Source organism: Quercus robur, chromosome 3 (genome assembly GCF_932294415.1).
Source record: "Quercus robur chromosome 3, dhQueRobu3.1, whole genome shotgun sequence".
NCBI lineage: Eukaryota > Viridiplantae > Streptophyta > Magnoliopsida > Fagales > Fagaceae > Quercus > Quercus robur.
The window spans coordinates 8,624,724-8,634,718 of record NC_065536.1 but is presented as its reverse complement, the minus strand read 5'-3'; the positions used below and the strand labels follow the sequence as shown (position 1 = coordinate 8,634,718).

General features: G+C 34.9%; 1 long non-coding RNA gene across 2 annotated transcripts; it reads left to right on the top strand.

Moving 5' to 3' along the window:
- The first annotated feature begins 1,036 nt into the window (after positions 1–1,036).
- On the top strand, positions 1,037–5,943 carry LOC126716951 (uncharacterized). 2 transcript variants are annotated; one of them, XR_007652344.1, is made up of 7 exons: positions 1,037–1,619; positions 2,056–2,132; positions 2,288–2,403; positions 3,573–3,616; positions 3,751–4,082; positions 4,991–5,068; positions 5,503–5,943. It is a non-coding gene; the product is annotated as an uncharacterized LOC126716951 (long non-coding RNA). The 2 variants fall into 2 exon arrangements; XR_007652343.1 differs by having other exon boundaries at positions 2,032–2,132.
- Positions 5,944–9,995: the final 4,052 nt, after the last annotated feature.

The following is a 9,995-nucleotide window of genomic DNA, read 5'->3' as shown; positions in this document are numbered from 1 at the left end:
GAAAGTGCAGATTGACCCGAAGTGCTTCTTTTGTGGACAGTAGGATGAAACAACACAACACATTCTGTGGGAGTGCCCGTTTGCCCGTAATGTATGGGCTTTGGTTCGGGGTAAACTGCAAAAGAGCAGCTTCGTGACAGAGGAGTTCTTCATGCTCGCCCGACATATGGTACACAGGCTTGGTGGAAAGGACCTTGAGCTGTGGGCCATAACTTCATGGTCACTGTGGAATGCCCGAAACCGCTTCCAGTTCAAGCATGTTCAAACCCAACCGCGTGAGATCTTCCAGCAGGTAGATTCATTACTTGGAGAATACCAGAGACTAGCCAAGTCTCTCCCCAAAAGATAATTTTTTCGTTTACGTTGTTTTCATGCATGGTTTTGTATGGTTTTTTTTTTTTTTTTTTAATTAAAGAAAAAAAAAAGGGCTTGGAGGTTTCTGGAGCTATAGGTCCATTGTCTTTCTCTGGACCGTACTGTGTTTGTAAAGCTCCTGGGCCGGGCTTCCTTTTGTCTTTCTTTTGTTTAATATACTTCTACCGTTTTAGTCAAAAAAAAAAAAAAAAAAACATTGTATACTAAAAATCTAAAACTAAAAAAGCTCAATGTGGAAACTTTGACACTTTTTTTTTAGAAAAAAAAAAAAAAAATTATGACCTTATGCTATTATGACCTTAGAGCTGCGTTTTGGAGCTGCGTTTTTCAAAAACGCAGCTTCAGGGTGCTGTTTGAGCTGCGTTTTATAAAAACGCAGCTCCATCACTGGACGTATAGCTGCGTTTATTAAACGCGGCTATAGACCAGCTCTAAAGCTGCGTTTTGGGACGCTGAGGCTGCGTTTAACTAGAGTCGCGTTTTTAAAAACACGGCTATAGGCCCATCCAGGATTTTTTTTTTTTTTTTCAATATATCCCAAAGCTGCGTTTATTAAACGCAGCTTAAACATGTATAGAGCTGCGTTTTATTCAACGCGGCTTATACATGTCTGGAGCTGCGTTTATTAAACGCAGCTTAAACAGGTTTGGTATAAATCAAAAAGAAAAAACCCCCCAGATTACTCTCTCTCTATCCCGATCTCTCACCTTCTCTCTCAGTCTCTCCCTTTGACTCCCAAACCCTCACCGCCGATCCACCCCTCTCTACCACCAATCCTCCTCACCATGGCCGAAGCCGTCACTCTCTCTCACACCAAATCCATCCTTCCAGCTTCAACCAGCTCTTTCTTACTTGGAAAAGCCTCTGGATTCTTCGATTCTTTCATGAACTCCAAAATCTCACCCTCCAAAGCCAAATCCCCCACTTCACACACCTCCTCACGAACCCAGTCAGCTTGTGAAACCCCAAAAAACCACCAACACAGCTCTTCTTCACCGCCACTTAACTCGAAGACACGAGCTGTGTCTGTACCTGTATGGTTTTCCTTCTCTTCCTTCTTCTTCTTGAATCGGTAACAAAGACAACGGAAGGCAAGGAAAGAGACTGGGGCCGAGAGTTTGGCGAGACTAGGAGGCGAGAGCATGGTTCAGGCATTTCGTTGAACACCTTGAGGGAAGCAAGTAAAAGGTTAAGGCAGAGAAAGTTGAGGGTGCATCGGGTAGACTGATCTATTGGCTATTCTGGTGTGGATGGGACCCTATACCCTTTTGTTTCATTAATTGAATTTTGTTAATTGGATGATTGTTTGGTAGACCCACTTTTTTTTCAAATTATTATTTTGGTTTACATGCTAAATTTATGGCTGTAGAAAAATTATGAGCTAAGATTGTGGTCCTCTGCTTTTTTTGTTTTGTGAATGCTTTTATCTGGGTTTTGGATTTTGTTTATGAAAATTGGACGATAATTTGTTTTTTAAGGTTAGTAACTTAGGTAAGCATAATTTGTTTTGAGGTTGAAATTATATCTTGCGGGTGTTCTTTTTCTTGATGATTAGTTTTTTGTATAGTCATTTATGTTAATTCCCCCCCCCCCCCCCTTTCTTTGCCGTTTATATGTTTGATTCAATTGTTCTTCTTTTTTGAGCAAATTCGTAAGCTTGAAAAGCTTTATGGTGGAAAGGTTTATATGGGGCTTCGAATTCCAGATGCTGACATGGGTTCACGACAGAATATCGACATGGTTCTTGTTAACAAAGGGTAAGAGTTTCAAAATTTCTCAACTTTGATTTACTGATGAGAAAATATTGGAAAATTCAAGGATATAAATAGTGAAAAAAGAGAGGTTTAATAAAGTTGGAATCTTTTTTACTCAGCATGCTTCAATTTCTCTTGTTTTTTTGTATATTGCATAGGGAGGCAGTGGTGATATCAGTTAAGAATATATTAGGATTTGCATCGATGAATTCGGATGGCAGCTGGGTTTGTGAAGGCGGCAGTAAGCACAAACGCAGAACGATTTCCCGATCCTGTAAGTCATGGTTCAGGTTATAGTTTCTTAGTGTATGAATTTAGCATTCCTCAAGCATTTTTATTGCTTTGAATGTTGCCCAAGAATGTTGGGAACTGTATCTATATGTGGTAATGATCATGCTGTAGATCACCAACATGTATAATACCTCAAAAAGAAATTGTTAATGGCAGCCAAGTCAGTTAAGAATTAGTTGACAGTAGTCAGATTTTTGAAGTGCGTGTTCAATATAGTTCAGCTCATAATTAACTCTAAATCTGTTAAGGTCATGGATCTTTATAAATAGACTGATGTATGTGTATCGGTGTAGTATGGTGGGATACTGAGAAACTATAATCATTCTTTTTCCTTTTGTTTTCATCTTCTTCTGCCTTTATCTTCAATAGTTTGGTTTGTGTCTCTCATATGACATTCAGTTTATTTTGATCAATAGCTCACCAGATGTACTCAGATAGACAGAACTTAATAATTGTTTCATTAAGAAGCTATAACATGCGGCCCTAACTTGTTTGGTGATAGTGATATTCCTAACTTCTTCTATGTTAACTCATGCTCTTGTTCTCATTTAATTGTCAATTCCATGGATACCTAAAATGCTTGATAATTAGTAGAAAAGGTATTATGTTCGTCTAAGGCTTGCTTTGATGGGTTATTTGGTGGCTTAAGGTTATGGAAAGCTTTAGGTTCATGGTTCTGACATGTATGGAGAAGGGCTTGAATTGATATTGTAAAAAAGAAGGAAAAGAGAGAAGTTTGTATCTGTTCAGAGTTGTCTGGACATTAGTAGTGTGCCAAAGAAGAAAATAAAAAAAGAATATTCTAGGCACACATGCCTTCAACAATGCAAGCCACTTGTAATCACATTAATCAATTTGGTACTCTTTTCTGAATCAATGAAGCATATTTTTATGTATATTCATTTGCTTTTATTTTTCTTGTTAGGGCTAGGAATATCAATTTAACTAGTAAATTAAAGGCCTTATAAAACTTAATAAAGACTCCTAATATGGGTAGCATAGATTTAGCGTTTGGCTTACAAAGAGGATATTTTTTCTATAGCCATGCAAGAGGACATTTTTTTCTATATTCATTGTTTTGACTCTTTCTAGAATCTAGAGTCCTTGACTATAGGCAGAATAACATTTACTTGAATTGATTGCATCCAGCAGAATCATCACCACCAACTAGATCGAGATTTTCAGCATATAAAATTGTAAGATTTTCCTCTCTTTACCTTCAAACTACTCATGATTATTCCAACGTTGGAGATACTCTTGAGGGCCTAACATATTCATAAACACAGAAAAAACCTAATAATAATACTAACCTTGAACTTTTGTATGGAAGGAATGGCGAACTTGGTATTGTGGCGGCTCCAATCCTTTTGGAGAGAAACATGGGGTGCGGGTGCGGGTGTGGCCTCAACTATGTCAGTCCTTGCTGCTTCAATGGCCTTCACCTCTAAGTACCTAAGCAGCACTCCTATTAGGTGATCTCCAGCCAATAAGTTCATGTTCATGGCGGAGCAACAGCAACTTGTTCATGACTTCAGAATTGTTTGCATGGGATTGGGCTCTCGTTTGAATCCAAAGCTTATTTTGCTAAGGAGTGGACCAGTACATGCATTACTCCCTCAGTACATGAAGATCAAGCACGTCAATTATCACAAAAAAGCAATGGTAAGCCTTTTCTTTTCTTTTTTTGAAAGGAGCTATGGTAAACTTAGTACCATAATCAATATACGCATATTGTACATAATTAGCTCCACATGTGAAAATCTTAAAATATAAATAAAGACTCTGCATCTCAAGAAAGACACACATCATATATTGACTTCTTATGTTAGTATATCGTTAGTTTAGGGATTTCTGTAGTCTTTTTTAAATGAGGCATTGATTTAATTAAGTAGTAGCTTTTTATCTTGCACTATCTTTATTAATATATATATATATATATATATTTTAGAATCTTGCACTATCTTTATTGGTTCTTTAATTTGAAAAATACCAAAACCTACGACAAACCATGTGGATTAGAATTCAGATAATTTCAACAAAAGCAGATATATGACATTTTATTTTTTCACATGTGCAAATGGCCATTTTGTGATGGATCAGTTTTATCTAAATTCATCAATAACAATATTTTTATTATAACACTAATTATAACAAACCATGTTAATACTATAATTTTTTTTTAAATAATTAGTGTGACTACCCATATTATTTCTAAAAACTTGGAGGCACACTAAATAGGAGATGGGTGGAATCAAAGAGTATTTTTTTTTTTTTCGTAAGGAGTGGAGGGGTGCAAATTAAAAATTTATGGTTTCCCAAGAAATTTATAATCTGCCCTCTCACAGATGAAAACTTTGGGTATATTTTGTATTTTGATTTTTCATTAAGCAAATCTAAATCTCTGCTTAACTACACAGACTTTGAATGGCCATAACGAGTGTCTAAATGTGCTGCCCCAAGTAATACTTGTTCCTTTTTTGGCAATAAAGTGTATTTTGCTTATATAAGGTTCTTTTTGGCAATAAAGTGTTTGTACCAATCTGAGAAGAATTCTTTGCTTTGTCAACTAGGTGGCAAGATGCACACAGATCATCAGTCCAAACACTGAAGATGCCAAATATGTTATAAATTTTTGTTATCCTGGAAAGGTATACTTCAATTTGGCCATCACCTCATGTAGTACATTTTTTTGGAGGTGTTTGAAATATGAAATTTTTCTTCACCCACCAAAACTAATACCACCATTTTTCAAGTTTTGTCCATCTATTTTCATATTTTTCAACTTATTTTTAAGCTTACATTGTCCCTATCAGTGCCTTTTCTTTTCTTTTGTTGAAATATGAACAAGTGGGAAACATTTTTGTTTTTAAACTTAAATGTTCAACTATGTTTTCTAATGATATATGCATTTTGAATTGCTTTAGTGTCTTATATTTTATGCCCTGCAAACAGAGTGAGATTTTATATGGACATGGCATTTTAGCTTAAACATACTGTGCCTGAATCTTAATTTTGTTTATTAACTCATTTAGTCATGCATGTAACAATTGGATCTGATATAATTCTAATTTATTGACTGCAGTATGCTGTTGCTCTGGGTGACACAGTTTCCCCAACTGACATTGAAGAAGGCATGCGTGTGGGGTGAGTTTCTTATTTGTTACCTTCTCAGATTTTACTAAAATATTTTGAAGGGTGAGCTACTAGAAAGTACTACTGTTGGAGATATGGCTCACAAACCTGCATACTTTGTGCCTTGTAAGCTCTAATTTTTATGTCAACTTGGGGTGAGAATCATCTGCTCAGTATAGTGAAAAAAAACTGAATAAAGGTGGATAGCAGCCTAGGTGTTGATTCGTAGGAAGTCAATTTGAGGATTTTGAAAGGACAGTACCATACTTAAAACTTTTCTATTTCAAAATGCTATTGATGAATTGGATGTCAATTGTAGGAAGACATTAAATATTGAAAGGACAGTACCATTCTTTTATATAATAATTGAACAAACTATTTTCAGCTTGTAGTACTCGGTGGATTTTTTTTCCCCTGAAAGAAAAGGGGGTGGGGGAAACTTTAAGATCAAAAGTGATTTTTGAAAGTGCTGGAATTATATCTGATTGATGATGAATTGACACTGTTCCCTTCTCTAATAGCTCTTACGTCTTGATAACTTGAAATACAATAGGAGATGATAAAGTGAAATTCACACCTTTATTTTTAAAGCCTTTTTAGATGATAAAGTCAGTGCCTCCCTTTTTGAAACTGAATATTTTTGCTTTTCACATATAGTATCTTGGTAAATCCTTAGTCCTATCTTGTCTGACCGTCAACAATCTTGGTAAAATTGTGTCTTCAATAATTCAATCTTGATTGGTTTTAATATATTTTTTTGTTATTATTATTTTTTTATAGGATTTTTTGTTATTATTATTGAAGTTTGAGTATGTGATGGCTGATGGGTTTTCATGAGTATGGTCTGGTTAGTATGTGATGCATTTTATTTACTGTTATAACTTATAAATTATTGTTATTGGGTCTGATCAGAATAGGGATCACCAAACTTCCAATTAACTTAAGAAAAAACATAGGAGAGAATTTGTTAAAGTGGAAATGACAAAAACAACTTCAGCCATGGTTACCTACCTGGCTTTGATCAGGTACTAGAAAAAAACAGAAGGTAGAAAAAGGCCTCCATATTTCTTTAATAAATTATGCGACCTTAAGATAATCCTAGGTCCTTTCTCTCAATCTCACTCGGACCTTAAGCCGTGGTTGCCTACCTAGCTTTGAGGGATTTGCTTCATGGGGTTTTTATAATTTGTTGTTTTCTTTTAGGAACAAAAGGGCCTCTCTCTCAATCTCACTCAAACCTCTCTTCATTACCATTTGATTCTGTTTCAAGTATCAATTCTTGACTTTTAGTTGCTTTTAGCTCAAGTTGTAGCTTTTAGTTGCTTTTATCAGCAACTCACGCACACTCCATCAGCAGCACACACATGCAGCACCACACACACACACCACACTCCTAACTCCAACTCAAGCTCAGTTGATGTTTTATTTTCTTAGGAATTTAAATTCAGAATGAGGACAATAATGTTTGTGACTCATTATTTATAAAATGAGTTATGTTTGCAAAGGAAGATGATACTGAGGAACAAAAAATGGCAATGAGTATTGTGATTGGGCACTGTCAAGCTTTAATGATTTTGCACTCTGAACTTGTTTTCTTGAACAGACTTGAAAGCTTCAATACTTGATCTTGAAACAAGGTTTCTTGAAGTATTTAAAACATCCTAAATCTACCCAAATACAAGTAAAGTGCGTTCTGTCAAAGGATAAACCAATTACATAAAATCATGACATATGTTCTTAACATGTGAAACACATATGTCCTAACACCTTACTTCCTCTTCCCAAAGATATAGCTGTCACCTAATATGCTGATATACATGTGATTCAAGGTATTTTAGATTAGAAAAGGTCTGATACTTTTTATTTTATTTTGGTTGGGAACAATTACGTTTACGTTATCAAGGATAATTCAATTTTCAATTTCCTTTGTGTTAATATGCGAACTGGGATTGAAAAGAAAACCCTTAAAACTAAGGCTAACAATTTTCATTTGCCTTTCTCACTCTTGATGCCATTCGAAGTTCAAACTACATCCATAAGCCAGGTTACATAGATAGTCAACAATATTGGTCCCCAACCCATTCACAATTGTCGAGTCCAAACATCTGAAACTCACCAGACTTTCAGATGACAAGCCACTGGGCACAAACTGATAAAATCGTCTTAATTGTTTAGCCGTTGGGAACAATGAACTCAGATCTGCCACAGTTTTCTCAAGTGAGTGGGAGTGAGTGAGTTTGATGAGCAAGCCGAGTGGGAGTGAGTGAGTTTTGGGAGTGAGAGTGAGTTTTGATCCGTTTTGGGATCTGTTTTTTACTTATTTGGTGTTAGAGTAACGGAAAACATTGAGGTGGGTTACGGAGCACTCACGGTCAGAATCACAGGTGGGCAAAGTGTCAAAATTTGAACCACGGGTGGGCACATAGAATTAGAGGCAAACCACAGGTGGACAAAGTGTAATTATCCCTTTTCTTTAACATTTCTTGATTGTGGGTTATGATATCACATAGTGAATCCATTTGGAGTTCTAAAATGAGACCATGAAACATGCTGTGAGACCACTTATGTCAATACTAACACTTTGCCTTTTCATTTATAAGGCTTTCCTTAAATCGATACAACAATAAGGTCTATGCAACGAGTAATTCTTAGGTACTCTTGGTGTATGAAGAATGATGCTCTCTCTTTTCATATATATTTATAATGGGGTCCACTTATTAAATTCATGATAGGGTCCATCATGAATGTGAGAGGAAGGAACACCATTTTATTATGTTTTGAAACTACCTAAGAATTTTCCCTATACAACAATACTATTACCGGTAGGCATTACCATTGTAGTTGGCAACTTGAACTCTTTAGTACTATAATAGTTTTGCTTCAGAGCTGTAGGGCATTTTGGCATTTTACCCTTAATTTTTTTAAAAATTTGGCAATATGCCCCTGTTTTCAAACTATATAGGGGCGTGCCCCTGTTTCGATACTCGATTACCTTAAAATCGAGTTTTACTTAAATACTCGATTTGTAGAAAATCGAGTTATGCCTGATCAAACTTTAAAAAAAAAAAAAAAAAATGCATGGAACTCGACTTCCTAGAAATCGAGTTCCATGCAAAGAACATTTTAAGCCCTATAATGACATTTTAAAGCCCTATAGCGGCGTTTTCCTGCAAAAATTTTTTTCCCTAAGTGTGATTGTCCCATGGCAGGTTGAGGGAGCCCTATTGTGGCGTTTTGGAACTCGATCTCCATAAAATCGAGTTCTATGCAATTTTTTTTTTTTTTTAAAGTTTGATCGGGCATAACTCGATTTTAAACCAATCGAGTTTTTCATTAAAACTCGAGTTTAAGGTAATCGAGTTTGGAAACAGGGGCACGCACCTAAATAGTTTGGAAACAGGGGCATATTGCCAAATTTTTTAAAAATTAAGGCTAAAATGCTAGAATCCCCAGAGCTATAGGGGCTTTGTTGGAGTAATCTTTTATAGACACAACGATTAATAGTTAAGCTTTTTTCATATATATATATATATATTTTGTTTTTAGTTTTCTTTTTTCAATTTTCTTTCTCTTTCCAAAATCATAAGCATCATATTTCTCTAGAAAAGAAAAGGAAATATGATTACTTTGAATAAAAATCCTATATATTTCATTATGAGGATTTCAGTTTATGCTTCAATAAACCAAATTATCATATATTCCTATTTTTCCTTATAAAGTAAATAAAATTTTGAATTGAATAATTAAATATTGTAGTTGGTGGAGTATAAAATGGAATGTTAAGCGGGGCCAACCTTACCACTAAGCCAATTAGACTGTCATTTTTTTTCTTCTTTTGGTTTTGTATTGGTTTTTTGTTTTCCTCTTTCAATTTCCTCTCTCTTTCCAAAATCATAAGCATCATATTTCTCTATAAAAGAAGAGGAGATAAGATTGCTTTGAATATTAAAAGTCCATATATATTTCATTATGAGGGTTTCAATTTTTGCTCCATTAAACCAAATTATCATATATAATATATTCCTATTTTTCCTTATAAAGTAAATGAACTTTATAATTGAATAATTGAATACATTTCATATTGTAGTTGGTGGGAAATAAAGTAGAATGTTAAGCGGGGCCAACCTTACTACTAAACCAATTAGGTTGTCAATTTTATTTTTTTTTGGGGGTTTTGTGTTGGTTTTTTGTTTTCCCTCTTTCAATTTCTTTCTTTTTCCAAAATCATAAGCATTTTATTTCTCTATAAAGGAAAAGGAGATAAGATTACTTAGAATAAAAGTCCTATATATTTCATTATGAAGGTTTCAGTTTATGCTCCATTAAACCAAATTATCATAGATTCCTATTTTTCCTTATGAAGTAGATGAAATTTAGAATTGAAAAATTATATACATTTCATATTGTAGTTGGTGAAGTATAAAGTGGAATGTTAAGTAGGGC